Source organism: Dreissena polymorpha, chromosome 15, assembly GCF_020536995.1.
Source record: "Dreissena polymorpha isolate Duluth1 chromosome 15, UMN_Dpol_1.0, whole genome shotgun sequence".
Taxonomy (NCBI): domain Eukaryota; kingdom Metazoa; phylum Mollusca; class Bivalvia; order Myida; family Dreissenidae; genus Dreissena; species Dreissena polymorpha.
This window is the reverse complement of record NC_068369.1, coordinates 12926025-12953058: the sequence shown is the minus strand read 5'-3', so window position 1 is coordinate 12953058 and position 27034 is coordinate 12926025. Positions and strand designations below refer to the sequence as shown.

Sequence of the window (27034 nt, the reverse complement as noted above, 5' to 3'; positions counted from 1 at the left end):
CAACACTCAGTTCATCACTCAGTTCAACACACAGCTCAACACTCAGCTCAACACACAGCTCAACACTCAGTTCAACGCACAGCTCAACACCCAGCACAACACTTAGCTCAACACTCAGCTCAACACTCAGTTCATCACTCAGTTCAACACTCAGCTCAACACTCAGCTCAACACACAGCTCAACACTCAGCTCAACACTCAGCTCAACACTTAGCTCAACACTCAGTTCAACACTCAGTTCAACACACTCAGCTCAACACTCAGTTCAACACTCAGCTCAATACTCAGCTAAACACTCAGCTCAACACTCAGTTCAATACCTCTCATTTAAGATTCGGCATCCACATCAAAGCCTTGCAAATTGATGAAATGATTGAATGGACAAAACAACTTGAATTCAAATTGGGCGCTGTATAAATACTGAAATGAACTGATAAATTTAAAACTGACAGACCAAAACTGCAGACTGGAAATTGGCCAGTCGCCACAGTTGCCACAATATACTGCACACTATACCTACTTTAAGCTACTATGGTAAGGAAAAATAAATGAGTACTTCAACGCATATAACATATTTTAAACAGTTGCATTTTACTAGAACATGTTCATTAATTAATACCAAACAATAAAATAGGAAATGAGAACTTTGATAAAAACTAACCTGAAAAAAATCTGAAAAAATTAAACCCCTTGTAGGTTTCAAACTCTTGACTTAGCAACACAGTTGAAATTACAGTCGGCCATGCTTTAAACAACTGCAATATCATGCTTGGTAAATAATCCAGTCCAATGTGTGGATATATAGATTACTCAAAATTATGACTTTTAAATGTCAAAATAAAAAGGGCCAAACATAAATCATTTTCATTTCAGAGTGCATCAACTTTTTTCTTATCAAATATATTAAGTTGTTATCAGTTCTTATAAGACATAATTATTTTTTCCAATGCGATTTTTTTGTATTTCCATTTTAAGGCCCGTTTTAATAACATAGTCCCTGTAATATTCAATGTAAATCACTCATAAATTACTGTCAATGGAGTCAGTTAAACACTTCATTCATTTATGCGTTTTCCCAGTGTTTACTGATGCACTTCATTTTCTACCATAATAATCCATTGAGCTTGTTTGATCAGGCAGTTTAAATTAAACATCAGATTGCATGCAGCCTATTTAAGCAAAAATTACTGCAAACTCGCTCAGTGGAAGTAGGCCATTTCAAATAAGAAATTTTTGTGAAAATGTTCACACCTAATAAAATTAGTGTGCTCTATCCTTTGACTAGTGGGCATATGTTTACCAGAGCCATCAGTTTCTCACTCAGTGAACAAGTGTTACACTGTGGGAAAATTTTTACGTTTCAGTTTACATTTGTCAAAAGATTCTAGACATTATAACATGATATGTTTCATAGGCTATTTATTTCATTCCCTAGAAGCTGTAAATCAGAAAAATTGCAATACTAAACCATCTTTACATCCCCACCGCAGCTTATTAATTTTGTAAATGGGCCATGTAATAAGTTAGTGAGACACTAGGTTACATACGGTACTACGGTGGAAGCACTAAAATTTGCAGGGTTAAATTTTAGGTGCAATTTCAATCGCAGACCTTCTTGTGTAGTCTTAATTTGTCCACTTTCAATTTAAGTTTAGACAAACAATCTTGCTGAATATGTCAATGTAAATAATCACCAATGTTATAAATTTGTGTAATTCTAGACGTGCAAAAAAGTGTTAAAAAAGTTAGACCTAGAAAATAACTGTGATTCTACATTAGTACGAAGTCAGAACGGTTTATTTGATATTAATTTCAGCTTACATTTTTTACACATTAAATACATTTAGCTGATGTCACCACATGTATTCCAAAAGATTATTTACAATAAACAGCTATTTGTTATCAGTAAGAAAACAGTTGTAAATTTTATTGTTTTCTGAAACAGTTGTACATGACTTAATAAACAAGCTCAACCATTAAGTCTCACAAGTATTTTTAATACTCCGAACAGTTTCCAGACAAACGGCACTTGGACAATCAGCTCCTTGCGTTTTTTTCATTCCCTGACAATTGTCACCTTGTAAATTTGCCAACCAGGATAATTGGTATCCGATTAAATTGTCAACCCTGACAATCTGCACCCAATTAAATGCTATAAAAACGATCGGGAACCTATTGGCCGGATGCCGTTTGTCCAACAATTGCACGGCTATCTTGTTTGTTGTTGTTTTAGGAACATGTTCAATAATGTCTTTGGAATTCTGCAACCCTGAGCAACATTTAAACAACATAAATTAAAATACTATGAATCTACCCACAATGTTTATGTATATTTTTTATTTACAAAACATCACATCGCAAACAGTTTTTTTTGTAATTTGGATTCAGATTGGATTATCAATGAATTTACCAACAAGAGCATTTTGCTATTTTTTATAAAACTTTATTTTCCTCTGAGTCCCTTTGTCCCCTTATCCCTTCACTACAAACGGTAGGTACATCCAATCATATACATGCACATAATTATCTAAGTTGACTTTTTACTTTCATAAGGAAACTTTGCAAATATTTTTATCACTGTATGAGTAGAAGCTTAATATTATTATTTCATTGAAGGATCATTATACGATCAAAACATACTGTAAAAGATGACTTTTTGTTGGACTTAAATTTCAATAGATTTCATGTAACAAAATTAATTTAACACAAATAGCTCTACATCAGAAAATGTCTGACCCAAATTCCTAATTTTGTTATTCCAAAATCAGAAATCCACTCATTTACCTGGCCACAAAATATCATTCTGTTAAAAAAAACATTACAATTTCATGCACAGGAATATAACTGATTTTATAGTAGATATTTCAGAAAAAATAAATATGATGCCCAAATGGGATCCCCATTATTGCCGCTCTCAACAAACTGCTTTGACTTATTTAACTTATTATAGTTTGACAAATATTTACCGGACACTTATGGATAATTTATGACAGCCATTATATGGGTCTTGAGCCCATCATGATAATGGCAAGGCAGTTTGTTGACCTCATAGGGCAGGCTCCTAAACTAGTGGATAGTCTACCTGACATAGGGGGGTCTTCAATGTAAAGCAGTCTGTTTACCTTATAGCACAGGCTACTAGTCTGAGGACTAGTGGACTGTCTACCTGAGGTAGGGGGTCTCACAAAGCGAAGGGTTTTGATATTTAAGCTACTTTTGTACACCAAACAGTTGTGGATCAAAACACTTGTTTGATTCCTGTGTTGTGAAGTTAACAATCAGGGCAAATAATAAGGAAAGTATAGCATAATTAAAAAATGTCTCACCTTATCTGTATACAGGTACACAAATCCATAAGATATTAATTAACCATATTTACCAGATCACAGCAAATAATTAACAATTGTCATTTGTCACAATGAATACATTATTTTAAGCTGTATCTTACTTGACATAGACACTCCACCAGGACAAAGACAGACAAGCAAAGCAAGCTAGAGCAGAACCTTTGCTTTTTATACACACATCTATTTTTGTTTTTGATAAACAAGGATCAAGCTATTAAAGTCAGTTAAACATGTGCGAATCCTTGACAAAAAGAAGGAAATAATTAAAAAGATTTAATTAAAATCAAAATTTTAGATAGGTCGCAGTGGTGAAGTGGATATTGTGTCCGCCGAGCGATCGGGAGGTCAAGGGATCCATCACCACTGTGGGAGCATTCTTTAGATTTTCCCAATAGACAACAAGTACTGGTTCTAGTCCTAGGAAACAGATTCAAGAGCATTTCACATAAGCTTTAGGCTTTCTTTGCGCTTTCTATGCAATTGAACTAAAATTAATATGTTTAACTTAAACTAATTAAAAAGAAATACTTACAGACATAAAAGCACATGAAAGCACCGTGAGTATTGGCACAATACAAATGACAACAATCTAACCATTTATTGTTTTCATCATAAAATATAAAATAAACAAATCATAAGTTTAAGGTGTTGATATATGAGTTATGTAATTGCTGTTAGTCTAGTTTCCTCCACTAAGGTAGTAATTCCAATATCTTACACTATATAATGATTTGGGTTCTATATATATAATGAGAAAAAAACACCAATTTGTTTAAAGCTTGGTTTTAAAGTTTGATCATTATTATAACTGCAGTTGTACCCTACATAACAAGTTGACTATTCCCCTGAGAAAAACTGTCAAGGCTTAATATCATCTTCACACATTGTCCCAAAAGAAGTTACTTGAATCAAAGATTTTAAGAAGTCTTTTATAAAGAAATTATCACCATGAAATATGCAATAACCTCCAGATCTAATTTTTCGTAGGTAAAAATTGTGACAATAGACATTAAGCCTTGTTTTGTTCCCCAAAGATGAGTGGACATTTTAACTTCAAATATGCTTGATTTGTTCAGGCTTCAATGCTCTTAAAAACATTGTTATGAAATTACCCAATAGCTGCCATGTGATCTTTATTTCCGTTGAAAGCTACTTCTGACCATAAATTTAAAGATATCCTTACATATCTAAAAGTATATATGGGCTTATCTCTGTGAAAATGTTTAATGCATGTGCATAAAGTGTTGTCCTCAATTAGACTGTGCAGTTCAAACAGTCTGCACACTGGTACAATGCATGTGCATAAAGTATCGTCCCTGATTAGCCTGTGCTGACTTTACGCACATGCATTAAACCCTTTGCATGCTGGGAAATTTGTCGTCTGCTAAAATGTCGTCTGCAGAATTTCTAAAATTAGCATTTTCTTCTATTTTTTTCAAAGAATACTATCAGAATAGCAAACAGTTTGGATCTTGATGAGACGCCACGTTCTGTGGCGTCTCATCTGGATCCAAACTGTTTGCAAAGGCCTTTAAAATTCGGTTCCCGCACTGAAAGGGTTAAATCCCCTTTTCACAGAGTGCGGCTCACATCTATAATGTACTATAAATATAAAAAAAACTTTCATAAGGAGGTTCATTGGCCACGAAATACTACTCTATTAAAGAACAGATAATATCTAGGGTGGTACAACTTGGTAAATCAGCTAATGTTACAAGTATACTACTATCAAGATTTATTTGAAACAAGATATATCCATGATGAAGGGGATTGTGAATAAAATGTGAGGTTAAATACAAAGTTTACTCTTGGGGAAACTTTTTGATACATACACTTAGCAAATGTTGGTTAACAATTACAAATGTAAACAGAATATTAACCCTTAAAGCGCTGGAGCTGAATTTTAAAGGCCTTTGCAAACAGTTTGGATCCAGTTGAGACGCCAGGATCCAAACTGTTTGCTATTCTGATAGTATTCTTTGAAAAAAATTGAAGAAAATGCTAATTTTAGAAATTCTGCAGACGACATTTTAGCAGACGACAAATTTCCCAGCATGCAAAGGGTTAAAGTCCCTGAAAATAACTCTATTTTTTTGGTAATCATTCCTATATTCTTTATAATCTATTCTATATAATTTTGTAAGACCTATAATAAAGATACACTGCTTGAAATATATTAAGAGGCCAAAAGGCTCTAAGGTGCTCATGTGAGACCCAAAAGAATTTAATTAGTGAAATTTTCAAACTCTGAAAATGTTAATGTTCTTTGCAAGTTTCATGATGAGTTGGTAAAAACCTGACTTCTTGAGCATAATTTAAATTGTTTTACTTAACCCATTTATGCCTAGTGGATCTCCCATTCCTCTAAATTGGATCAATTTATTTCCAAAATTAGGGATGTATAGTATATTTATTTCTATATTAAGAATATTTCTTATAGAAATTCCTTTAAGCAAACAGCGCAGACCCTGATGAGACGCCGCCGGGTCTTTGTGACGCTGTTTGCCAAGGCCTTTTTTCTAGATGCTAGGCATAAATGGGTTAACCCTTAAAGCGCTGGAGCTGAATTTTAAAGGCCTTTGCAAACAGTTTGGATCCAGATGAGACGCCACATGGCGTCTCATCAGGATCCAAACTGTTTGCTATTCTGATAGTATTCTTTGAAAAAAATGAAGAAAATGCTAATTTTAGAAATTCTGCAGACGACATTTTAGCAGACGACAAATTACCCAGCATGCAAAGGGTTAAGCCACTTACGGAAAACTGCTCAGTATCATGGCAGCCATGTTGTATAATGGACAGGAATCATATCTTACTTGTCTAACAAACTCATTTCACATTTTTTGAATAAGTTTAATGAAGATTGAGCAATAAATGTGGCCTCTATTGTGTTCACAAGCTCTTTTTTTAATTTGTAGAAGTCACCTAGTTTCTGACCCTTCATGACCCAGTTTGGAACCCAGTTGAGAAATATAATAGACTGATCCAGGAAAAGCATGAGTTTAGAAAAACCCACTAATCACCCCGGTACAAACAACGCTGGTCCATTACATCAACCAATGAAAGCTTACTTTAAATAATCACGGTTTATACGGTGTGTGATTTTGAAAGGATTATAAATGGGTCATGTTTATTTGTACCAGCAGATTAGTGTTTTTTTCCAAAAAGTTGTTTTTCCGGGATACATATATTGGGACAAATCTTCTGACCAAGTTTCATAGAAATGATAATAAACATGGCCTCTGTAGTGTTCACACCCTTTGCCCATAGTTTTTGACCCCACATACCCCAGTTTCCAGCTCTGAGGAGATATCAGTAGGACAAATAATCTGACCAAAATTAATTAGTTTATAATGAATATTTAGAAATAAATGTGGCCTTAAGATTGTTCACAGGATTTGCATGAGATTCATGTTAAATATACAGCATAATAATTATAAGCTTGTGTTGTATGCATAAAAAAACTGGTCTCCTTTAACATCTGGAATCATGCTGAATACAGTCACAGACAACATGCCATTATCTACTAGAGAATAACTGCATCCACTGTCTGAAAACTGCAACAGAAGATTGAGAGTGAAACAGCACCCATGTTTATCTTCATTGATTTCTGTGCAGTTCTGAAGAAAATTGATTCCAATTGTTCACCAATCCATGATTCAAGGAAACATAAGGCCAGTTCTATGACAGTTATTGCATGACATAACAATGTATGCTTTGTAACAGAAACTAAAATGCCTCCCTGCAATCATAATGACTGCAATTAAACTCCTCTGGCACAATACCCAGTTGCCAACCATCATAGTATAAGTGCAGTTCCCCCCCCCCCCCAATAACAATCAAGAATGCAACAGCGGGAGCAAGAATTTCTGAATAATATTATTTACTGAATATTGAAGAAATTCTGCCAAGAACTGTTTCTAGTTTCTTTCTCCTCTAAAAATCCCAAGCAATTCCAACAAACAGCTATACAGCTATGTTAATAAATGAATATTACTTTATTAATGACATACTTACTGAAGTGTAATTAAATGAAATACCAAAACAAAACTGTTGCAGTGTTCAACTCATTTGTACACATTCTGCATTTTAGGTCAACATTTTGACATCAGTATTGAGTTTTGCTACATTTTTGGGACATAAATTCTAGCTTAGTCACCATGGAGCTTTGTTAGGGGGGGAGGGGGTGATCTGAAAATTTTGTACATATTTGCATCAAATAACATCAATTTTCAAATGATTACAAAAAGCTTATTGATGAAAGAAACAGCATTATTGAGCAATCAATTTGATGGGTCACAGAGTCACCTCCAATGTAATGACAGTGCTCACTCCACAGAGTCACCTCCAATGTAATGACAGTGCTCACTCACAGAGTCACCTCCAATGTAATGACAGTGCTCACTCCACAGAGTCACCTCCAATGTAATGACAGTGCTCACTCACAGAGTCACCTCCAATGTAATGACAGTGCTCACTCCACAGAGTGACCTCCAATGTAATGGCAGTGCTCACTCACAGAGTCACCTCCAATGTAATGACAGTGCTCACTCCACAGAGTCACCTCCAATGTAATGACAGTGCTCACTCCACAGAGTCACCTCCAATGTAATGACAGTGCTCACTCCACAGAGTCACCTCCAATGTAATGACAGTGCTCACTCCACAGAGTCACCTCCAATGTAATGACAGTGCTCACTCCACAGAGTCACCTCCAATGTAATGACAGTGCTCACTCCACAGAGTCACCTCTAATGTAATGACAGTGCTCACTCCACAGAGTCACCTCCAATGTAATGACAGTGCTCACTCCACAGAGTCACCTCCAATGTAATGACAGTGCTCACTCCACAGAGTCACCTCCAATGTAATGACAGTGCTCACTCCACAGAGTCACCTCCAATGTAATGACAGTGCTCACTCCACAGAGTCACCTCCAATGTAATGACAGTGCTCACTCCACAGAGTCACCTCCAATGTAATGACAGTGATCACTCCACAGAGTCACCTCCAATGTAATGACAGTGCTCACTCCACAGAGTCACCTTCAATGTAATGACAGTGCTCACTCAACAGAGTCACCTCCAATGTAATGACAGTGCTCACTCCACAGAGTCACCTCCAATGTAATGACAGTGCTCACTCCACAGAGTCACCTCCAATGTAATGACAGTGCTCACTCCACAGAGTCACCTTCAATGTAATGACAGTGCTCACTCCACAGAGTCACCTCCAATGTAATGACAGTGCTCACTCCACAGAGTCACCTCCAATGTAATGACAGTGCTCACTCCACAGAGTCACCTTCAATGTAATGACAGTGCTCACTCCACAGAGTCACCTCCAATGTAATGACAGTGCTCACTCCACAGAGTCACCTTCAATGTAATGACAGTGCTCACTCCACAGAGTCACCTCCAATGTAATGACAGTTCTCACTCCACAGAGTCACCTCCAATGTAATGACAGCGCTCACTCCACAGAGTCACCTCCAATGTAATGACAGTGCTCACTCCACAGAGTCACCTCCAATGTAATGACAGTGCTCACTCCACAGAGTCACCTCCAATGTAATGACAGTGCTCACTCCACAGAGTCACCTCCAATGTAATGACAGTGCTCACTCCACAGAGTCACCTCCAATGTAATGACAGTGCTCACTCACAGAGTCACCTCCAATGTAATGACAGTGCTCACTCATTATCCATTTAAAAAAGAATAACAATCAATTATTTTCAGAATCCACTTTTCTAACAATAAGTTTGTAATAAATCAAGCATTTTCATGGACAAAGTGGAAATAAACATCTTTTTTTCTTCACATCCACTAATGTTTTATTGACCATCAGTAGTAAATCAACAATAAAGATTGATCGAATAACTGCTTAATTTGCTCCGATTTTCTCAAGCATGTGAGCAAAAAGTTGATGTGATCGATAACGTACGGCACTATAACTTAACCCATTTATGCCTAGTGGACTCTCCCATCCTTCTAAATTGGTTCAATTTATTTCCAAAATTAGGGATGTCTAGTATATTTATTTCTATATTTATAATATTTCTTACAGAAATTCTTTTCAGCAAACAGCGCAGACATTTCTGAGACACCGCATCATGCGGCGTCTCATCTGGGTCTACGCTGTTTGCCAAGGCCTTTTTTCTAGACGCTAGGCATAAATGGGTTAAACATAACAGCACAACACAGCAATCAATATATGTTCATATTAAAACTAATTAAAATTATAGATAATACAAAATAACCATTAATTGAACTTCACATTGAAATCATCATTAACAGTAAATAAGTACATAAATTATTGACCCAAGTTATTCCAACCTTACCATGTTACTCTTGCCAATTAGGAGGACATTGTTCCACCTAATTGGTCTGTCATTAAGGTGACTCCTTGATTGACAGGCCTACAAGACAGTTGATTGGTTAATTGTACTCATACTAGACAGCTGATTGGTTGATTGTTACTCTACAAGATTGGTTGATTGTACTTACATCAGTCTGGGCAGGGTCATTAGGGTCAGATCAGCTTCATCCCACCTGAAATAAATAGGACAGTCAAATCAAAATACCCATTCAACCACCAGACTGAATGGGTTTTTTCCCAATTTGGGGCAGATATTCAGCCCCATTCCCAATTTTAACAAGAAATATCTTTAAAAAAGATATACGGCGTAAATAGTTTAATGAATGAGATCAAGTATAGCGAATGTCTTTTTCTGTGCAGTTCTTAGCTGCATCACACGCAGTACGGGATGTTACGGGGAGTTTTCGCGGCTTATTTTACATTATAACATATTGCAGAACCTATAGATACAAAACAGAAAACCAAAAGAAGAATGGAAGTGAAATTTAAACATATGAGTCAACCGGCCACACAAGAAGTATCCGTATTTATAGGCGCGTTCTTCGAACAAACCTGTTTTAGTGGTTTGTCGGGCATTGCTATTTGATTCGATTATTAACAGTATCAATTATCATCGTGCTAATGCTTAAAGTGATATTATGGGCATTTTGCACTGTTGAATTGAGCTGAAAAGAATTAACATGTCAAAATAGTTAGTTAAAATGTGGTTACTGATTAATTATCTGCAACTCACCTTGCTACCAGTTGTTTATAAAAATATATTTTATATTCGATATTCTTACGTGACCCACCCAGTCCTGTAAGCTGAAATGATCCGTAAAACAATTTCGTGTCTTTGTGTCGTATGAACAAATCTGCACTAAAACAAAATTTAGGTTCAACTCGTAAACGCATGATCAGTTGTCAAACGAAAGTACGGTTGATATTCAAATGCATTATTTTTCTCTTTCTGGTATATTGTTTTAGTATGATGATGCTGCATTAATTAATATAAGTGTATATGAAGTAGAAACATCAAAAATAATCAACGGTTGCGATAGACACCTATAAACTGTTACATGCTCATAATATCACTTTAGTACAATAGGCAATATGGACGAATAATTATTGTTAAATTTATCAACAATAATATTTATCATTGTATTGTTGAAAACACATTAAGAATCTATTATTTACATACCATAATTATATTGCTGAATATCTTCATTTAACATATTTCTGGTCAAAAGAAAATTCCAGGTCACCTAGTTCACGGATAGCGTCTTTATTATATAACGATTATTTTACTGGCCGCCAACTCCGGTGATGACCTGTATATAAACTCTGAATGTCCGCGAATTGACCCGATATACCTCGCGGGTTGAAAAGCAATGCTTTAAAGTGAGGCCTCGCTTCCATTGCTCTTTATACTTTTACATGTTAACATGTTGACAGGAATAAGGAAGTAAGTACTAAATATGAGAACATAGCCTTTTAAGTATAAACGCTCTTGCGCTGGTAATACTCTGAAAATAAAAGGTGTACGCACAAACTGTATTGATGTCGAGAATTGAGTGTAAAACTGTTCTATCTATTAAGCCTTTTCATTCGAGATAAAATTGTTTCATACAGTAAAACAGTGTTACAAAGACGCGGATATGTTTCCAATGTTCTGGTGGTATACTCAAATCAGCCAATGGAATAAATGAAGTGTATTCATTCGTACCTAGCCGCGGGAAATTTTATTGGAATTTTATTGGACACTTACAAAGGTCAGGCTAAGGTGAAAAGCTGGCTTATGCAGCTTACGCCGAAAAAGTACACTATTATTCCATCGATGACCCCCCCCCCCCTTCCGCAAAAAATGGATAAAATAAATAAAAATGAAATAACTTCTTTAGTTCATCTCCCTATCCATCTGTATCAGTTGAACTTTAGTAAATATGACATTGAAAACATTTCATTAAATTATAAAGTTTTTCTTAACAAAAAAAACATCAATGTTTGCCCAATGTTAGTCTTTAACAACACGATTGTTCACAAACCATGGATGGCCCTTTAAAGTCCCATTCACCAAATGGTAAAAATAACCCTGAGACTCAACAAATGTGCAATAATCTTACATGACTAATGTAAGTATTTCATTAAAGGGACCTTTTCACAGATTTTGGCATGTATTGAAGTTTGTCATAAAATGCTGTAAATTGATTAATGTAAAAATTGGAACTTAATAGCTCCAGTAAAATATAAGAATGCAATTTAAAAAAAGGAATTCTCAACACGGCTCGAACCACTGCACTGACCCTTGGAGTAAAACTATAGCACCTTAATCACTCGCCCATCCGTGCTCTGATGATGTAAAGAGTGGTGTATTTTATACGCAATCCTTGTAATGTCACAAAATGTAATGACAACAACAGAACTCTTTTCAATCATTTTGTTTGGCTCTAGGAGAAGTGCCCCCCCCCGGAGAACTGCCCCCCCCAAAGATTTTTCACTGGGCGGAGAACTGCCCCCTCACTGTTTTTGTATAGGGCGGAGAACTGCCCCCCTGCTGATTAATAAGGGGCGGAGAACTGCCCCCCTGTCAGAATTGATGACCCGGAGAAGTGCCCCCTAATTAAAGAAATAGCGGTGATATATAAAGCGAGTATTATAATGACAATAACGCCAGTAACTTTCTTGCTATTATGTATGGAAATTGAGTGAAATTTCAAAAGTAATATAAAGTTGTACAAGTAATAAAAGTTATAAAACGGCATAAAATACCTACCTCGGCATGGACGTCGTCACGTCGCCAACTTTATAATCACGTGATTTTCGTCAATGTGAACAAAGTAAAACAAATAACTTTTTGCTAATAAAAAGTTTTCGCGGCTGAATTATTTGATATTTTCCCCGTAATAAAAACAAACAATTGGCATGCAATTTAATCCATCCTTATGCCAGCTGAAAACAATAATTTATTTGTTTGTTTTCGCCAATTACGGATTTGGACGGTTCAATATAATAAACCCATATGCGGCTTTATTCAAAGCTAACAAGTTCTTAACAATTAAGGTCGGTCCGGTCTACCAATTAAAAGATTAAAAGATCGCGGTACTTATCGTTAACGGTAACAAGTTCTCTGCCTGCCTTATTAGCTGCTAATTAAAGCAACTGTTACCGATTTTGTTTGTTTGGCATGTCGACATGATCTGCTCAAAATGCAAACTGCGGACGACTCGACGGTCTGGCGATGCTACCGACGGATAAGGTGCTAGAAGACATGAATTAACTAAACAACATAAATAAATTGCTTATAAATTCAACTTCACTTCACTTTTTTCTTCAAGTCAGCTAAATTATTGCCTTTGCCTTGCCTATTAATTTACTTTTTTATATGTCAATTAACTTTTTTTCCATGGGTCAATACTATCTTTATAATGTAAATTAATTCCGATGTAACTTTTCCTCCATAAGTACCGAGTTGCACGTCTATATTTAGTTGCAACACATTGCCAGTATTAACACGCACGCGTTTCCTGTGTGGATCTCGACTATGTTTCGCGCTCTTATTAAAACACGACTTTTACAAGGCATTCATGTATAGTGAGTGGTGCAGATGCGTACCAAGGGCCTTAAACAGTATTATCACATGCCTCTAGACAATTTGTGTTATTCAGTTCGATAAATGGTAATATACTTGTACTGAAATTAAATTGTTACCGGATAAAATGTGGTCGGCGATAACGTAAAATTACCCGTAAGTATTGTTTTCACTACGTAACTAATAACTAATATGACACCGGGGGGCAGTTCTCCGCCCCTACAGATTTGATGGGGAGGCAGATATCCGCCTACTAAATTCTGACAGGGGGGCAGTTCTCCGCCCCTACCGATTTGATGGGGGGGCACCTCTCCGCCACCTTTAAAATAAGGGGGCAGTTCTCCGGGGGGCAGTTCTCCGGGGGGGCACTTCTCCGGATACCATTTTGTTTGTTACACTTTATAATTTTCAGGTTTTAAAATCGTAAAAAGATGTATATAATGGATATTTTAGAGCATTGTAAATGTTCACTATTACTGTTTCATCCCAAATATATTATGAAAATTTGCAAATTGGAAACAAATTTTTTCAATTTTGTCAATTTACCACAACGTGAAAAGGTCCCTTTAAAGCCACACATCTTGAAATGAAATACATGGCATAGTAAATTTAAGTATAAATAAGAAACATATTTTATCTATGCCAATTAAAATATATCTGGTGGTAACAAGGTAGAAATCCGTCTCTTTTGCGTTTTGAAACTTAACAATAATCGCGTTTGTCGAAAATGGACGTATACGTCTAGAAATCCTACTGTCGGTTTTTAAAGCGGTACCGGTTGAAAAATAATAAATTACTTGTTAACTAGGCTATAGATTTAATTTTATCTATCTCAATAAGAATATATCTATTGGTTACAAAGTAGAAATCCATCTTTTTTGCGCTTTAAAACTTAAAAATAATCGTGTTTGTCGAAATGAACGTACACGTAAAGAAATTCTACTTTCGGTTTTAAAATTAAACAGAATAATAAATTACTTGCTAACTAGGCTATAGATTTTGCACACTTTCAAATTGCATCTATATGTATTGATTAACATGTGCTTAATTTCAAGGTGTGTGGCTTTAAAACATTCTACACTTTTAACAAATGATTTCAATACAGACCGACTTAAATCTATAGACATTGTGCAATTATACTTATGTCAGTGGAGTAATTAGTATATTGACAGTCTTGTAATTAACTGACACACACAAGCAAACCCATGGATAGCTGCTGTATTAAAAAAATAACACCTTTTTGCCATAGTATTGGCAAATATTCAAAGTATGACATATGTTTGTCTTAAAAGCACTGTCTGAGTTAAATTTAATTAAAAAAATGTGATTTTAGGAACAAACTCTTTTGGAAGAGAATAAAGACATTTAACAATGCAAAAGGATGTTCAAGTTTAAATGTTGACTATCAATTTACTTAAGTCAAACTTAATGAGCTGGATAGGAAAAAGAACTTGATATTTTTTTTGTTACATACTTTATGTTGTTGAAACCTTGAATAGAGAATTGAAGTCTGTCTTTTGGAAAAATTATATACTTTTTTAGATGGGAAAATTTTGGCCCCAAATTTGACCCCCCAAAAAACACTGATTTATCCCACTGCATCCAACCCTCTCCCCTAAGACACTAGAAATCCCATTGGCAGATTATCACTGCAGATTATCCTCTCCATGTAGACCCAGGGTCTCTGGAATGGCACCAAACAGGCAAGTAATAATCCTTTCTCCTTTATAGGGCGCAGGATTAGGAGACGTGGCACCACAAACAGTGGAATGCAACCTTCTCATGCAAGACTAAACATAGATGTGTGAAATGTTCAACAAGGTTCAACAATATGAATATTAAAATGAAACAGGTGTTTGATAAATCCTACATCCTTCTGACAAAGTGATTGCAAAAAAAAATTCAGAAAATATTTTGTTCTTGACCCACCAGTTGAATCTTGCTATTCACATCTGGGCTTTGTGAAGATCTCATGATTGCATGCTTATTCAACTTTGTTACATTCCCTGAAGTGCAAATAGAAACATGAATTATTCAGAATTCATTAACAGATATAGTCTAGCAGTCTCTGGGCAAATCCAAGACAATGATTTACATGTCTAGTACATGAAAGATTGTCTAAAAGAAACAAGTCATAAAATCTCATGGAAAAAAATCTTTTTTTAAATCTGAGTAAATCTTTTCAATGAATTCTCAAATGTTATTTGAGAACTATTGTGGGAAGGGAACAATGTAGTAATGGTAGTATGTATATAATGAATTGGCCATTGGATATTGTAATTGCAGAACTATATTGAACCCATTAACTGTCACTATTAAACAGTAGAAGAATGGAAGTTAAATTTAGCGTAATGGCAAAAGATGCAACCTTAAATTATACTAATAGGTATCTTCTTGTGATAAAGACATTAAGTTATTTTACAAAATATGTAATTAATAAAAACATGTAAATATTTTGTTGTTTTTGTTGAAATATAAACCACATATAAACTACACCACTACATTTATTTCAGTGCGACAGTTAACCCATGATGCAGCGTCTCATCTGGGTCTGCGCTGTTTCCTTAAAGGAATTTCTGTAAGAAATATTCTAAATATAGAAATAAGAATACAAGAAATCCCTAATTTTGAAAATTGAAGATTTCTGATCCACCCTCTCTTGTACATTCGTATAAATTTCCCTGATTGTATATTGACCCACTCATTGGCCTGTTATGTTTTAGCAAATCCAATATATAATACCTGTATAACTCTAATAATTTTGAGTGCAAATAGCGTTATATCAATAATGGAATGAAAATATCTTTATTTTATTTCCCTTGCTCCAATCTTTAGGGCCGGATTCAGTAAAACAATTGATTACTTTATTGTCAGGCCTGACGATATTTTTTGCAGAATATTTGTTTTAAATACATTAAATCATGGAGTCCTGTTGTTATGCATGAGCATGACTGACTGTCATATAAAAAAAATTGCGTAAGGAAAGCAATTTTTGGATTGGTTAAATTTTTCATCAACTTAATGAAGTAAAGCCCCTCATTGCAAATTGTGGACAAAAAGGTTCCACTTCAATATTCATGAATTAATTTTGTAACAAGATAAAAAAAACTTTTTTACACTGACTTGGGCATGGTTGATTAAGGAGTGTTCTTTGTCCCTAAAATGGAGTGTCATAGCATACATTAGTACAGTACAACTTGAGAACATGAAAATTTGCACTGGGTGTGTGCTAAAGGGAATTTGATATTTAAATCTCAGAAGTTGATCTTGAATTGAAAAAAATGAATGAAAGTTAAACCACTGACTGGTAGACATTTATGTCGACATTCAAACATGACAAAAGTCATAACAATTTCCATTCATACAAAGTATCACACTTCATGCAACAGTTAAACTTTGCTTTTATATAATACAGTACTAGGTACTTAGTGCAATATTGAAAGTTTAACATGTCATCACAACTTTGCAGCCCCAGAGTTATTGCATTCCACTCCTAGCCTCTAATACAACAGTAAGATGATCAGTCCACTCCCTCAGATGCACCAAGCGTCCTTACGCCACCATAAAGTCTTCCTTCAGTCAGATATATCTACTTTCAGTCATTGCGTTTTAACCCTTTATCACTTAGATACGTATTTTGACAAATTTGTAGTCCCTAGAAAGTTAATTTTAATTCAAGGCCTTTCTTACTAGATTCAAGTTTTAAAGGCTTCATTTCTTTAACCCTTAGATACTGATGAGCAGCAAACAGCATAAAACCTGAACAGATTGTATGTAATCAATCCTATTTAACCAGTTAACCGCACTGTTTGTAATCAACCTATTTAACCAATTAACCGTACTGTTTGTAATCAATCCTATTTAACCAGTTAACCCTACTGTTTGTAATCAATCCTATTAAACCAGTTAACTGTTATGTTTGTAATCAAACCTATTTAACCAGTTAACCATACTGTTTGTAATCAATCTTATTTAACCAGTTAACCCTACTGTTTGTAATCAAACCTATTTAACCAGTTAACCGTACTGTTTGTAATCAATCCTATTTAACCAGTTAACCATATACTTTTTGTAATCAATCCTATTTAACCATTTAACCATACTGTTTGTAATCAAATACCAGTTAACCATACTGTTTGTAATCAATCCTGTTTAACCAGTTAACTGTACTGTTTGTAATCAAACCTATTTAACCATTTAACCATATACTTTTTGTAATCAATCCTATTTAACCAGTTAACTGTAAATAAGCAACAACTCTGTGGTTCATTCAACCTTCCCATGCCTGTAAGTCTATGGTCATGTTTTCAATATTCAACAGATCTCATAAGAGCAGAAAAACATTCAAACTGTTAGTGATCATTATGATCAAGACTTAAAAGTATTACATTCCATTTGTTGTTGTTCTCAAGTATTTGAAAATAAACAACCTTAGAATACAAAATTAATGCATTTCTGGGAAGAACATTGTTTTTAAACATTTCCCAAAAAATAATTAACTGGTATGTTATTTGTTTGCAAAAACTTCTGCAAAAACAGATATAGGTTAGACAAACCTTTTTGGCATTAGATTTGTTTACTACAAAAGTTTTATCTTCCACATCTCCTACCAAAATTTTTGTCTTTATTGAATGCAGGAAATATGATCGAAAACTCAACATCAAAAAACCTTTTTTTAAGAGGCATCATGAAAAGAAGTCACAGTCCTCAGGTGAGTGGAAAACAAACAACTTTTTTGTTCGCCTAAGTTTTTTCTGTTGGAATTTAATGAGACAGTCCAATACAAAAAACAAAATTTTAAACAGATCCATATAAGTTGACAAACAAGGAATATTTGTGTAATTGATGTAATTATATGGGTATACGTGAATGAACTTGAATGTGTCTATTGAGTGGCTTATTTTAATACCTAACTATCCCTGCTGATTTTGACTGACAGTTATTCACATATTCAAACTATCCCTGCTGATTTTGACTGACAGTTATTCACATATTCAGTCACCAACTGGAGAGGGTAGTCCATTCAAAATAGAGACCCATGGCAAATTAAAACATATTTTGATCTTAGGTCTTCATTATAGAGGGCACTTTACTTTCAAAGAAAAAGAATAACTGGCAAATGTTTTCATTGATCTTTTAAGTCTTCCATACCACTGATTTTCAAGTCAAGTGAAGTCAATTTTATTTTGTAAACAAAAGCCTCCTGCCCAAAATGCATAGCTATAAATTATAAATAACTATAAGATCATAACAGAGTTGTGTCTAGAAAATGTTTATAAAAAATACATATGGGTTTTGTTAATAAAGCAATGTAAATGATTAAGTTATTGATATTATGAGATCTTAACAGTTGAGGTTAGACCATATCCACACACTCACACACATTCACAAACAACAACAACACAAACAAAAATTGTGTTTTAAGAAAATGCTTATTAAAAAAAGAAAACCTCAAAGAGAAATTTAACAGTAAGAGTAGCTTCTCATATGACTAATAAATCTTAAAGCGCTTACATATTTATTAATATCCATTACCATAACAGTAAAATGCCTTGCAAGATAAATTTTGATATTCACAGTTATATTAATGCTCTCATTAACAAATCATTAACACCATGTACAATGAAAAAGCTAGTTGAAAGTTATCTACAAGAAGCATACATCATGTTCTCACTACATCACCATATACTTAAGCAGTCAATTTAAAATAATTTGGACTGTGCTCTGTGAAAAATTGGCTCAATTTATGTTTGTAAAGTGTAGTCGCAGATTAGCCTGTGCAGTCTGCACAGGCTAATCAGGGACAAAACTTTCCGCTTTGATGATATTTTTCATTAAAAAAGAATCTTATTAGCAAAAATCCAGTTTAGGCGGAAAGTGTTGTCCCTGATTAGCCTGTGCCATGCTTATTAGCACAGGCTAATCTGGGACAATACTTTATGCACATGCATTAAACCCCCTTTTCACAGAGCGCGGCACATATGCTTTTTTGTGATTATTTGTTCAAATAATATTATTGAAAACACATAAATGTCCGGGGAAAAGAGATTTTATTTAAGCTCTCAATCCAATTCAAAGCAAATCTTGTCTGTAATGGGAATTTTGAAGACTAATAAGGCTATATTATATGAATATCATTGAACCTTGCTCTGGGAAAACAGGGCTTAATGCATGTGCATAAAGTATCGTCCCTGATTTAGCGCACCTCTAATGGGCACATATCCAAATATAATCTAAGTAATTATTTTCTTAATCAGCATCATTTTACTGAACTACATGCAAATTTGTAGGTAGGCTTTCCATGCTTTAAAAAAAAAAATACCGATTTTTTCAAAACCACCCCCACGCTCGGCTTTTGTCCAGTTTATTTTCACCCCTGGGGTATATAAAAGTTCCATAATTCATTCAAATTTCCAAATATGGGCATGCAGTTGGTGTGTACAGATGCTGTAAAGGTGTTTAAAGTTTAAACAAGATGAAATAAGTATTCTTTTACAGACATTTATTTTTTACAAATTTTTATCTTTGGAAGAGCGCCATGAAATGTAAGTGATTTCAGCCAAGTAAAAATTGGGTCGGTTAAAAACAAAGTGTCATAAAATTCAAAATAGTATCATTTAAGTCATATTTTAAACTTAGTTTTTAAAGGAACACTATATACATCAAAAATTCCAAGAAATAGACAGATTTACCGTTTACTTTTTGAAATAAAAATAAAAATGCAACATGCATGGTTCGTATTTACAACAGTAAATCACCCAATTTCGCCATAACGTTGTTTTAATTTTAATAATTGAAGAATGTGCATAAAAATTGCAACATATTTAACAATAAATATAGCTTATATGCCATATTAAATCAAATTACGTTAGAAAATAAATAAAACGCGTCGCAAAAAAGTATACGTCGTCGGCAGGATTCGAACCTGCGCGGGAATATCCCAAAAGATTTCTAGTCTATCGCCTTAACCACAAGGCTACGGCACCTAATAGTAGGCTCTTCAACCTTCGAAGAAATCGCAGGAAATCATTAGAGGTGCGCTACCTTAAGTCTGTGGAGTTTGCACAGGCCAAGTTTTTGCTTTTATTGAATTTTGTGTTTAACAGAAGTCTCTAAGTTCTAAACCAAAGTACACTCAAGGCGGAAAGTGTCATCCCTGATTAGCTGTTGGGACGTTCATATTCCAGAGCAAAGTTGTCAATGTGCATTTAATTGATATTAGGCAGCTAAATTAGGGCCTTCCCCCAAGTGAAATAAGAAGAAACTTATTTTTAACTTATTTTTAAAACATATTAATCAAATGTTTCTAAATAAAGTTTTGTTTTAGTAACTGCTTATGTATAATAATATGCATACTTTTATAATTCCCCAGGACACTTTTCATAGTTGCAGCAAATTAGTGAATGAATGAAATGTACATGAAATACAGAAAAGGGGTTATATGCTTTCTTACTACATGTATACTGTAGAATTGTACAATTATCATTGAAATGCAAAAAATTATATATGCTATTTATCAAAAATGTATTTTTGTTGGCATTGGATATATATCTTATCCTTACAAGTACATCACTATTGTAAGTATTGCTACAAGTATATATTTGTATACATGTGAAAAATTAGAATATACATCAAGTTTAATATTGGCCTTGATTTAGTAGGAAGTTAGTTTATATGCCCCTTAAATCAAAAAGTGCATTATCACTACAAGGATTTTAACACATTTTTTGTATAATGAAGCCTATCATACTTATTGAGGTGAGAATAATAACGCAAGTAACAGGCTGTGATCGTATCAAACCACTCTACAATACCGTTCGTTTTTTCTTGCATTATATGCTTCCGTGAACGCAAAATATTTAAAAAGATTCATGCTTCGTATAGTTATTCAATCATTATAGGTGTAAATAACATTTAATTTATTCACACACAATAATCATAAACTTTTTTCACTTTTAAATTCAAGATTCCATGTACACGGTACACATTTACACACAAGATTTTACCTGAGGTGTTTAAATATTCCACAATATTAATCCAAATGAGATCAATTTATCACAACTGCAATTTAAAACTCCAAAACACTTTGCAGAAATGTATGCACAAACTCGTACGATATATGTTTGCCAAAATTTGTCAGCACACAAAGTTCTCCCTCACACTTACATTAAGACTGTAACACTGAATCTAACTGTTGTGCTTTTTTCTCTACTTTGTCCTAAACAATCAAGCAATTAATTACCCAGCAATAATGTATTACACTTTCTAATTAATCAATCTACACTGCTTTTAATTCCACAGGCACAATCACACTTTGTTAGATAATCTTAATTTTCACTGAACACACCAATCTCTCTCCAATAATTAGTAAAACAATTCTGCTGATATGCTAGTACAGTCTGTTCCCAAAGCTCCCTTGATAGAAACTAACAGCAAACACTCCAGAGCTAGAAGCCCAAGTTCCACCAACCGAATTTCACCATCCAGATATCAGTCACAGTAAAGACGGTCTGCCCTGATTGCCTCTAAAATAGCAGATACTTATAATGCAAGCTTGTAACTGTCAATGAAGACTGTAATACACTGAACAAGACTGTCTGACACTTAGTCGGGTCGTTCACAATGAATAGGTAATATAATGCATCAAACACAGAGAAGAGTTTATATTTACCCGCGAAACTTTATTTAGATTTAAACAACCAAATTGTAAAATCTGCCAATAATTTGGATTGATAAAAACTAATTTTGTTATGCATTTCTTAAAGAGATTAGTGTGTCTAGTTACATCAGCTCCAAGTGGATCAACCACTCTTGACTGTTAATCCAGGTACAAGTGTGTCTTTAGCAGCTTTTGTTCTGAACATTTACAAATCTAATGATTATACATGGTTTATTGACAATGCTGAATGACCCAAAGGAATTATAATGATTACCACAATTTATTAACAGTTTAACAGTTTAACTGCCACTGAATTACTGCTAAAATTTAGTGTCTAATAAACTTGAAAATGACATGCAAGCTTTGTCAACAAAAAGTTTTAATCCACTATGCAGAGTATATAAAAGTGGAAATTCTGTATTGATTTATTTTTTTATAAACTTAAATACAAAATAACAAGTTTTAATGTAATAAAATAGAATAATTTTGACAGGTCATATTTTAAATACAAGACTGTAAGAGTTCTCTGCTCTTTGAACAGTAAGAAATTAATAAAGAATTTAATATAATAAGAATAAATAAAGTTTCAGCCAGACTGAATTCAATAATTAAATATGGTGATTTTGTCTGAAACAGTTGTTTGGTTTTGAATTTTATTTTTAACAACAATAAATCTGAAAAAAATTAATATTACAGTATGCATAATCAATGCATCATTGGTATTGGTGGTCCTAATTAATAATCAAATATAATATACCTAATTTCAAGAAATTTCTTAAGTATTCAGATACAGTCACACAAATACCAACAAATGTTATGTCCCACTTATTAGCAAGTTTTTTATATTTTATTCACCTATTTATCAAATCATGAAAATGTCAAACATAAAAGTAATTAATGTCAAATACCACAAATTGACGCATATATTTCACTTCACAGACAAATAAATTGAATATTATGACAATCTAGATATGATTTATGAGAAATAGAAGTATTGAATGCGTTTTTAAGAATTTTCTAGTTGACTAAATTATAAAATAATAAATCTAGTAATAGTGCTGTAACAAATTAAATGTTATTTCTCAACACACTTATTAAAGGGGCCTTTTCACAGATTTTGGCATTTTTTTAACTTATTCATTAAATGCTTTATATCGATAAATGTAAACATTGGATCGTAAAAGCTCCAGTAAAAAATCAAGAATAAAATTAAAAAAAGGAAAAGAACATTGCCCGGACCAGGTTTCGAACCAGTGACCCCTGGAGTCCTGCCAGAGTCCTGAAGTAAAAACGCTTTAGCCTACTGAGCTATTCCGCCGAGTACACATGCTGAGCGTATTTTATACCTTATATAAGCAATCTTCGTAGTTTCACAAAATTTAACGACAAAAACAGAACTCTCCAAATTATTCAATCGTTTCGCGTTGCAACGCTTTATAATTTTTAGGTTTTAAAATCGTCAAAAGATGCATATAATGGCTCTATTAGACCATGGTAAATGTTCAGTATTACTGTTTCCTCACAAATATCATAATTAAAACGAAAATTTGCGAATCTGAAACAACTTTTTTCAATTTTGTCAATTTACCAAAGCGTGAAAAGATCCCTTTAAGAAGAATTTTCAATAAAACACACTCTTGCTAACATGTTTTTTTCACTTATTTATTTTACACTGAACTTAACTGACTGTAATAATTGAGAACATTGAAGTGTGAATACACTTTGAGCTGGTGTCATTCATGTGAGAGATCTGTTTTAAGAATGTAAATATATAAACTGAGACTATAAACTGCGGATCAACTGACTGGTCAACATGAGGATATGAAGTGAATGGTCAATAGATCTGCTGAACTATGGGTCTGTATCAATAACCTGTTTAATAAGTCTAGTAAGACAAACAACTACTCAACCAACCACCAACCAATAACCAGCCTGTGAACCTAAAATGTAACCATCCAACCAACCAGTCTCGGAAACTAACAACAATTGAACTGATCACCAACCAGCCTTTGTACCAAACAACCATCAAACAAACCACCAACCAACCTCTAAACCAAACAACCATCCAACTGACCACCAACCAAAAACCAGATTCTGAACCAACCAACCAAACCACCAACCAAACTCTGAACCAAACAACCATACATTAACAACCATCTATCTGACCCCAACCAACCAACCACTGAACCAAACAAATATTCAGTTAAATTCACCCTAAACATTCATCAAACAAACATCCATGCAATTAATGACCTACCAACCAAAACAAAAATGTGTTTCGAACAATCCTAACTGTTACAACATTAACATAAACAGTTGTCTTTGAAATACTACATATAAACCAAACATAAACTTCTTGAATAATTAATCGACACATTCAGATACGGTGCAAATTGCAAATACACCTGTTTCCTAATTTTTTAATTGAGCAATAAATTAATCAAAACAAAAACTATAACAACATTAATTTTATTATGACATTATTAATCTTCATAAAACTCTAACATTATTGGTTCATAATACAGGAGCATATCAATCCTGACTTTTTTAGAGATGATCTGGACATCAACTGGGCAAAAGCTGTAAGGCATCAGACAAACAACAGTCTTGTAAGGCTTAATGTAAAATTATCTTACTGAAATTTACAATTGTGGTGGGAACAGCATTAACATTAACAACCATAAAAATATTATACCTTCAGTGATATATAACTGACCATAGCTTAATTTATTGGTATTTACAGAAGATAATCCTCTCAATAAAATTCTAAACAATCAATATGATATAATTGAGTCCAGTCGGCATGCTTTATGTAACTATGGACTATGTGAGAAGGGCATTTACGTACCCGTGTACTATGTGACAGGAGAGGTAATGTACCTATGGACTATGTAACAGGGGTAGTTATGTACCTACAGACACTGCGACAGGAGGCAGTTATGTACCTATGTACTAAGTGACAGGAGAGGTAATGCACATTTGAACTATGTGACAGGGACAGTTTGTACCTATGGACTAAGTGACCAGGGCAGTAATGTACCTATGGCCAATGTGACAGGAACAGTAATGTACATATGGACTATGAGACAGGAGCAGCTATGTACATACAGACTTTGTGACAGGAGAGGTTATGTACCTATGGACTTAGTGACAGGGACAGTTATGTTCCTATGGACAATGTGACAGGAGCAGTTATGTACCTATGGACTATGAGACAGAAGCAGAAATGTTCCTACAGACTATGTGACAGGAGAGGTTATGTACCTATGGACTAAGTGACATGGGGCAGTTATGTACCTATGGACAATGTGACAGGAACAGTTATGTACCTACATACTATGTGACAGGAAAGGTTATGTACCTATGGACTAAGTGACAGGGGCAGTTTTGTATCTACAGACTGTTTGACAGGGGGCAGCTATGTATCTATGTGAAAGGAAAGGTAATGTACCTATGGACTATGTGGCAAGAGCAGTTATGTATCCATGGACTTAGTGACAGGGGCAGTTGTTTACCTATGGACTATGTAAAAGGAGCAGTAATGTACCTACCAGCTATGTGAAAGGAGTGATTATTTACCTATGGACTAAGTGACAGGGTCAGTTATGTACCAATGGACTAAGTGCAAGGGGCAGTTATGTACCAATGGACTAAGTGCCAGGGGCAGCTATGTTTCTATGAACTATGTGGTCAGGGACAGTTGTGTACGTATGGAATAAGTGACATGGGCAATTATGCGTCATTTGACTATGTCTTTTGGACTATGTGCAGCTAATGTAACTGGGACAGTTGTGTACCTTTGGACTACTGTGAAACCATTATTAATCGTCAGGCATTAATTTTCGTGTATTCCGTCAGTTGACCGATTGACGAATTCAAGATGCTAACGAACAATTATGTCCCATATTTGAACAAATTATAAAGACTGAATTACCAAAGGCATGAGGCCCTAAAATCCAACGTAATCCACGCATACATACTCTGTCTGTTTCGTAATCAAGATTAATCCGGTTTTGACACAAAAGGGTGTAGATTACACAGTGTACTTAACTGACACGTGACATTGCTCTAAAACGCGAGTGCAGTACAGCTGTATCAACTGCGCTGACTTCGTTAAGGTAGAATAGTAATGATTAGCGCTAATTGTTAACAACTTTATTACCCATTGTGTGTATTGTGTTTTTCAGTGTTGTTGCAAATTATACAGCCTCCACGCAGCAGATCTGGATCAAAGACAATCAACGAAATTAAAAGATGATGATGTGTGATCAACACCCGACTTATATACATTCTCCGCATTGATTACAAATTTATACAGAACATATTGATTTGTGTTTGGTTGTTTACGTTTAACTACAATACAGATGTAAAAATAGCTTGTGCTTGGTTTATGGGCTATCGATATTTGAATTATTAACAGCTTTGACAAGTTTTACGATACATGTTTCAAATCAGTGTTACTTGTAGCAATTGAAAACGTAACAGGTAAAGAGAAATTAGCAATCATGACGATATGTTCCATCCAAACGTAGGGTATTTGTTTACAAACATTCACTTATATTTTTGCGTGATTTTCAGGAAATCCCCGGAAAGCACGTTTTTCGAATGACTGAGTATGATGCAATAAAACATTTCTTTGTATCCTATTGCATTCAATCTAATTTAAACTCATTCGTCCATTGGTTGTTACAATTAAATCTGAACTATGCCCTATGAAACCGCTGTCCCATAATGCACTGTAAATTTTATACTTCAGAAAATTATTGTACTTAAAGTATTCAAATATTTACGAGGCAAAAATCTTGAAACTTTATGGCAAATTGACCAGATAGTTTGCTAACACTAATTTTAACCCATAATATTCGCATCTTCTCTAATTTGCGCCGATAAAGGTAAGATTGTTATTAGTTTGGCGATGATTATAAATGAATAAGACCATTTGGCAATTGGCTTCACTGTTTCAAACACTCGTTAACGGTTATTCGGTCCCACTAATCTGCTAATCTTAATAATGATACACTAATGTGGGCTAATTACTGATCACCTGATAACAAAAGACCAGTATATTGACATGTGACAAA

General features: G+C 34.4%; 1 long non-coding RNA gene across 1 annotated transcript in view; it reads right to left on the bottom strand.

Moving 5' to 3' along the window:
* LOC127860210 (uncharacterized) overlaps positions 1-21842 on the bottom strand; it is a 60387-nt gene extending 38545 nt beyond the window's left edge. Inside the window, exons 1-2 of the long non-coding RNA XR_008039638.1 lie at positions 21301-21842; positions 9855-9899 (exon numbers count right to left, since the gene is read on the bottom strand). This is a non-coding gene — a long non-coding RNA (uncharacterized LOC127860210). The remainder of the gene's footprint in view (positions 1-9854; positions 9900-21300) is intronic.
* Between the last annotated feature and the right edge of the window lie 5192 nt (positions 21843-27034).